The sequence below is a fragment of the Setaria viridis genome, chromosome 8 (genome assembly GCF_005286985.2).
Source record: "Setaria viridis chromosome 8, Setaria_viridis_v4.0, whole genome shotgun sequence".
In the NCBI taxonomy this organism is placed as follows: Eukaryota; Viridiplantae; Streptophyta; class Magnoliopsida; order Poales; family Poaceae; genus Setaria; species Setaria viridis.
Genome location: NC_048270.2, coordinates 40,846,373 through 40,853,355, shown reverse-complemented (window position 1 = coordinate 40,853,355; position 6,983 = coordinate 40,846,373). Strand labels below are relative to the sequence as shown.

The 6,983-nt window shown below is 43.0% G+C and overlaps 1 long non-coding RNA gene across 1 annotated transcript; it reads right to left on the bottom strand.

Moving 5' to 3' along the window:
- Positions 1 to 2,626: 2,626 nt before the first annotated feature.
- LOC117866789 (uncharacterized) lies at positions 2,627 to 6,267 on the bottom strand. Its single transcript, XR_004643003.2, has 4 exons — positions 5,776 to 6,267; positions 5,493 to 5,625; positions 3,086 to 4,728; positions 2,627 to 2,987 (listed from the first exon to the last, which is right to left on the bottom strand). It is a non-coding gene; the product is annotated as an uncharacterized lncRNA (long non-coding RNA).
- Between the last annotated feature and the right edge of the window lie 716 nt (positions 6,268 to 6,983).

The window sequence follows — 6,983 nt, the reverse complement described above, 5'->3', positions numbered from 1 at the left end:
TTGGAGAAAATCTTCAGCTAACCACCTCCATATCAAACGTTCTTTCTCAATCTCATAATCTTCCGGAAATATAATTAGTTATAGTAAACAAGTCTTCAAAGGAGAAGGTATATCATAATAGCTAAGACATAATATCTTTCACATATTTTCCATATTGTGATTGCTTCCAAGTCCAGAACCAATAGAATCAAATATTTCATTGCATACTTTCATATTTCTTAACTTAATAGCAAGAAAGCTAGATGTGGTAACAATAGCTAATGGCACACCACCGCATTTCTTAAAAAAAAATTCAAATGCTTCAGAAAATTGTGAAGGACATTCGCTTTGGGAGCCAAATATTCTTCCATAGAACAATATTTTAGAGCTCTCATGAGTGAAGTTTCAGCTTATAAGAACAACCAGCTTCATCAGCAACATCATGCTTGCGGGTAGTTATGACTATTTTAGGGTGTGTTTGGTTTGGGACAAGGAGTGATGGGGCGGTCCCGTCCTAATTTTTCAGGATGGGGTCGTCCCGTCTGATGTTTGGTTGAGAGGGTTGGATTCATCCCAGATTTTTGTTTGGTATGATGGTGTTGACGCCAAAAATCAGCGGATGACTCTCGGCGTCGGACACACGACCCGGGAAAATCTGCTTCACTCTTGTTCGGGTGATTGCCCTGGTGCGGTTCGCACGGCGTGCCAGTCAATCTGACTTGTTGATTGACAAGGAAAGAAGAGTATTAAATTCCAGGGATTTCGATCGGCTAAAGTTCCGATCTGTCTTAAGAAGTGTATCAGCGAATCGGCCGAATTACTGTGTAGATGACCGGCTATAGAACAGCCGATGACCACGTAGCAATTGTAAAGAAACTGATAGAGCAACCTAAACAACACTACAAAAGCAACACTTGAAACAGATCTAATCGGCTACGTGATAATAAATAAAAATAATGATAAAAAGTCGACAGTTCGTATCCCAAGCTGGATAACTGGTGATAGAATAAAACAACAAATAAAACCTATAATTCTAGTTAATATCGATAACTGGTGAATAAATCTAAACGAAACAACAGCGATGCGCCTGAAGTTAAAGCTTAGATATTACTCGATAAGCGGAACTTACAAATTGGCTGGAGATTGTGTTGATGCAACCCCGCCAACCCATACGAACTTGTGAAAAGAAAAGGTTTTGGCGAAGTCGCTGACTTAAAAGTAAAGTATGAGAAAAAAAACTAGATTTGTTGTATTGATTGATGTGTTGATTCTTTACAATGGCCACGTCCCTTTATATTTATAGGGCATACGTTACATAATTGGTATCTAATCACATACAAGGCAAGTCACAATCTTTTCTAATAAAAAAATCTATCTCTAACTAATCTGACTCTATCTCTAATATTTTATTCTATAAAACATCTTGTACGTGCAAAGATCAGCCGTATTGGTAGCCTCCCACGTATGGCATGCAAAGTGTACCAGAATCCATGTTGTATATTCTAATCATTTTTATCCATACGTACTGGCCTTTTCTTTATATCAGCCTTGCCTCTCCTTGCCGATCAATCCAATGAAGCCAATTTGGACTCCATGCTCATGTGCGCACATGCTAGCTTCTTATTGTTGTACGTGACTCCAACTATCTTGTACTCCGAATTTATAGGATTGGTCAAAATCTAGTGTTAACACAGGCCCTCCAGTTTCGGAGTATGAAGGCTTCATGTTCCGAAACTAACTATAGAAGTCCGATAATTCAGTGTCAACACAGACTGATCTGTTGTTTCTACTGCCAAATTGACAACGAGGGACGGATGGCTTGGGTAACACCGTTAGTGGCAGGTTTTGTGGGACCCACATGTCATCCTATTTTTTTTCTCCTCAACCTTATCTTCTCCAACTGGCTCCACCCTCGAGCTCCGGCGACGCGCGGCGGAGCTCGACTCGCCCTCACCCGGCGACTCGCGGTGGAGGTCGACTCGCCTGGCCGGCGGCTGGCCTCGCAGCGGAGGCTCAAGCTCACCGCCCCCATCTTCTCCTCCCCATCCGTGCACCAGTCTTCTCCCTATCTGCCACCGCTAAGCCAGGCCATGAGCACGCCGGCCCGCGGCGGAGCTCAAGCTCGCCCGATCGGCCGCGCTGGCTCTTGCTCGCCACCCGAGGACATCACCCCCGCCGGCCTGGGGTCTCGGCCGCGCCGCCAGAGCAGCTTCCGCGCCCACCCGCCGCCTCCCAACCAGGCCACCTGGAGGACCTCGCGCCGCCTCACCAAAGCCTGCATCGTGCCTCGCTGGAGCTCGCCACACGCCGCACTTGGATGGAGAGGAGATGGCTTGAGACGGGGAAGAAGCGGGACGCCCCCGTCCGCTCGTTTCGGTGGGACGGAGTCATCCCATATCTGGAGGGAATATTCCCTTCCAGGGATGGTTTCATCCCACGTGTCCCTAAACCAAACATCGCGAAAAAAGGGACCGTCCCGTTCCATCCCACTTCATCCTCGTATCGAGACACACCACTTCCCAAGCTATTGTCATCCAGAGCTTTTCTTATTGTCTCCCATGATTCAATATCCCATACGTCATCTATGACAATGAAGTACCTACATATATTGCAATAGAGGAGCCAAAGTTAACTTACATCATTATGTGAAAAATATCTATAAAATTATTTCAACATGGCATCTACAATTGTCAATAAAAGTTACAGAGAAAACATTGAAAAATAATGTAGTGGGTCCTATAATAAGAACAAATGAAGCTGTAGAAATACTACAATTGTAAAATAAATTTCTATATGTTAGCCATAGTGTTGACACCGAATCGTCGGACTTCTATAATTAGTTTCGGAACGTGAAGCCTTCATACTCCGAAACTGGGGGGCCTGTGTTGACACCAAATGTTGGAAATATGCTCTGAAAGGAAGGAATCGGCCGATGATGCAAAAGTTCCAACAGTTTGGCATCCAAGGGAAGCCCACGTACGGGAGGTTGCTTTATAGAATAGAATATTCTGGAGATAGAGTTGGTTAGGGATAAGCTTGATTAGAGATAGAGTTGGTTTAGTTAGAGATAGAGTTTTGATTAGAAAAGATTGCGTACATAACTTACCTTGTACGTGGTTAGATGCCAACGTCAAAGGCCATCCACCCTATTTACCTGGCCATTGTAATTATCATCACACGATCAATAAACAAACATATTTACTTTTACCTTTCGGCTTCACGCCATTGCATTAGGAGTAGGATTAATGTAGCTTCTCGACAAGTTCCTTCTAGCAAGCTGGGCTGCATCGACTTCGATCTCCGGCGAGCTGCAAGTTCCGTCACCAGGTGTTCTAGGCTTTAACCACCGGGCGCATCGCTGTGGTTTTGTCTAGTTTCATCTGCCAGTTATCGAGTATCTTGGATCTTTGACTTACGGCGCATCGCTTCTGTCTCGATCTACAGTATTCGCCAGTTATCCTGCCTTGATTAATCTTGCATCGGCTGATATTTATCTGTTCTTTCGTCTTGCCGTTCAGTTTGCTTTAATTAGCTTTAGATCGGTTCATCATAGATGATAGATCATTTAATAGCCTGTTGCATCTTAATCTTGGCCATCCTTCGAAGTGTTGTTGGGAGCAAGTTCCATTGTGATTGGATTCATCGGCTAGCGGGGTTCAGATTAACATCATGCTAAATATTTTTAGACTTCAAATACCAGGCGCATCGCTGTGGTTTCACCTAGAAATATTGGTGGTGACGTTAGTTTAGATCTCATCGGCTTGTGGCTCTAGCTATGGTGGAGTAACAATTCAACAGCATCCTTTTTCCTATCGGCCGTCTGGCTAATGGTTATTGTAAATTATATTAAATTGGCTGGATGGCCGATGAATCACTCACATTTATCAAGGTACTGGAATCGGCTTCACACCCAATATATTTGTCATGATTTATTTTGTTGCACCATTATCGCTACTGTGCAAGGATCATATCGGCCCGATCAGCTGACTCCATTGAACTTCGAGAGAATTATCTCCACCTTGTTAGTTGAATGGTCAAATTGACTAGCACGCCCGCGCACACCACACGCGCCGATTTGGATTCTGCACTGGAGTTATGCAGATCTCCCAGGTCCTCATGTGGTGATGCAGGGTCCACCATTGTCAGGATTTTGCGTCAACACATAGGTTGATGATGAAAAGAAGTGTTTGTTTCATTGTTAAATAAACTTGTACAATCGTCAAATGGCTGTATAACTTGCACAATAAATAACAAAAGATTTACACTCGGCAAATATATTTCTTTGCCGAGTACCAAATAATTGCACTCGGCAAACATGTTTCTTTGCGGAGTGCCACTAACGGACACTCGGCAAACATACTAACGGATGGCACACGGACTGATGGATGTCCACATGGCGGTTTTTTGCCGAGTGACTAGCTTTTGCCGAGTGATTTTTTTTCATTTGCTAAGTGTTAAACTTTGCCGAGTGTTTTTTTACCTCTTTTACCGAGTGTTTTTTACAGCAATCAGCAAAGAGTTTGTTTGCCGAGTGCCCGATGGAATGCACTCGGCAAACATTCTTGCACTCGGATGTTGGTGCTGCTCAGGGTCTGCAGCTTGTACTCATCCCTGAGCAGCACCAACAGCTTGGCGGGAGCTTGCCCAGAGCACCGGTCACCAGGTCCATCTCTGCTTGCTTGCTGGCTGGCTGGAAATGGTGTGGTGTGGATGCAATTACATGCTGGCCCCCCTCATCAAATTGTCAAGCTGATTCAATAGAACAAAAACGGATACTTTTCAATTTAAATGTATCATCCGAATCTGAAAGTTTAAAGAAATTTGAGAAATCCAAAATTGAAAAAGATTCAAGTATAGCAGTTTTTGTGAACTGGAAAAAAATAAAGGTACACTTTAAACATCAACTTTGGCCAGTCTCAGTGGGGGTGTCACTAGGGGTTTCATGGCATTAAATTGTTGGACACATCAGCATATTTGCTGACTTGGCAGGGATTTTATGAAGGAGAAAAAAAACAGTACAAAAATTGCATAGGAAACTGAATAAGGGACTTGACTTGTACAAAAAAAATCACATGAATTTCAAAGCCCTTAGCAGGAACAAAGAATTGTACTACCCACAACTACTTTTCTGAAGTTGCTTAAGAGTTCTGTAGAAAATAAATTGAACAGGTCCTTTGAAAGTTTCCTTTGTGTTGATTTCTATTAATTCTCTCAACCTCCTCATACATTTTTTGCATACCTTATCTCACCTCGAGTTTTCGGCAATTTATTTTCCCCACACTTTGTTGTTTAGATCAAAGAGATTCAGCTATATATTACTACATGCTTTTTTCAGAAAACTTTTCTAATTAATGCTCTCACTCCCACATTAATCATTCGATCTAGGGAGATGGGAATCAAGGAAAGCAAAAAAATAAACAAGGACATCTCATTGAAAAAACCTAGATTGAGAACATTAATTAAGCAGGATTGATAGATAGAAAGATCTAGGGAGCCAAATTAAAGACACGAACCTTGCTGATTCAGATCCTCGATTGTGCTTCAGGTGTAACAAGAGACAATGTGAATGATGGATGGGCTTTGATTCAGCTCCACGTTAATTAAATCAGTCTGCAGGTGCCAGGGCATCCAGGACGGCCGTCATGCCTGGAGCAAATGGTATAGGCATGGATATAAGATTTCAGGCACAATCGATAAGCATGGAGATGGGAAGCAACAAAAGAAAGCTAGATGGAGGATCGGACATTATGCAAGATTGATAGGCAGAGCTAGGTAGCCAAATTGACTTATACGAACCTTGCTCCTTGATTGTGCTTCAGATCGATCTCGCTAGGGAAGAATAATGGATGGGCTTTCGTAGATCGACTTGCAGTTGCAGTGAATGAGCCGAGGACTGGCGGTACCAATATAATTGGAGGCCGCTGCGGCTCTGCTTGCTACCAAGGCCTGTGACGCATGGAACCCATTGGGAGTGCATAATTTCCAAGGACTTTAATCTCAAGGGCTCCACACCACTGATTGATCAGCTGTCTGCTGGGCTCCACACCACTGATTGATCATGCTTCTATTGATGAGCTGATTGAAACAAGCTGGTCCTTCACCACTGAAGTTTCCTTTGATCAGCTGTCTGCTGGGAGCTGTAAGGAGATAGTGCATGCATGTTTGACATAAAGCAGCAGGCGTCCTTCACATGAAAGTTTCGACGAAAGTATGGGGCTCAAAGCACTGCGTGCTGGACATGGTGCGAAGGAGAGCCAGCCATGTGGAGTTGTACCGGCCTAGAGCCATGGCTATGCTAGGTCCTCTCGTCCTTTCATCAGCTAGCGTCCCGCTGCCAAGCTTCATCTCTCTCTCTCTCTCTCTCTCTCTCTCTCTCTATATATATATATATATATATATATATATATATATATATATATATATATATATAATATGTGTGTGTGTTGGGTTTTTTGCTTGATTATTCTTACAAGTTTAGCCTGCACTAGACCACTATAATGGTAACTTAGAGGCATACCGCCTGCACTCTGATGGCATGCCACGTTTGGGTTTTCTTAAAAGCTTGGATGTTATGCTAGAGGTGTCGCTGGCATTGGAGTATCTGCATCATCATCACTACGACTTAGTTCTACACTGTGACTTGAAGCCAAGTAATGTGCTATTTGACGCAGACGTGACAACACAAAGAATCCTAATACACCCACAACTAGTACCAAGAATTGCTTAGAATTCTGGAGAAAATAATTTCAACACTGTCTTCAAAAGTTTCCAAGGATATTAATCTCAGGGGACTTACTCGTACTTATAGCAATAGTATTCCAGCATACAAATTGTATGGCAATTTAAAGGACTTGATCTATGTGGAAATTTCACGTGAATTATTGTACTCCCTCCCCTCACACTATATATGAAATATTCTCCCTGAGAGTCCCCTATTATCCGGCAGTAATTTTCCATAGAGTTCAAATCCTTCCACTTCTTACAATTTTGTTCTATTCGTTGGA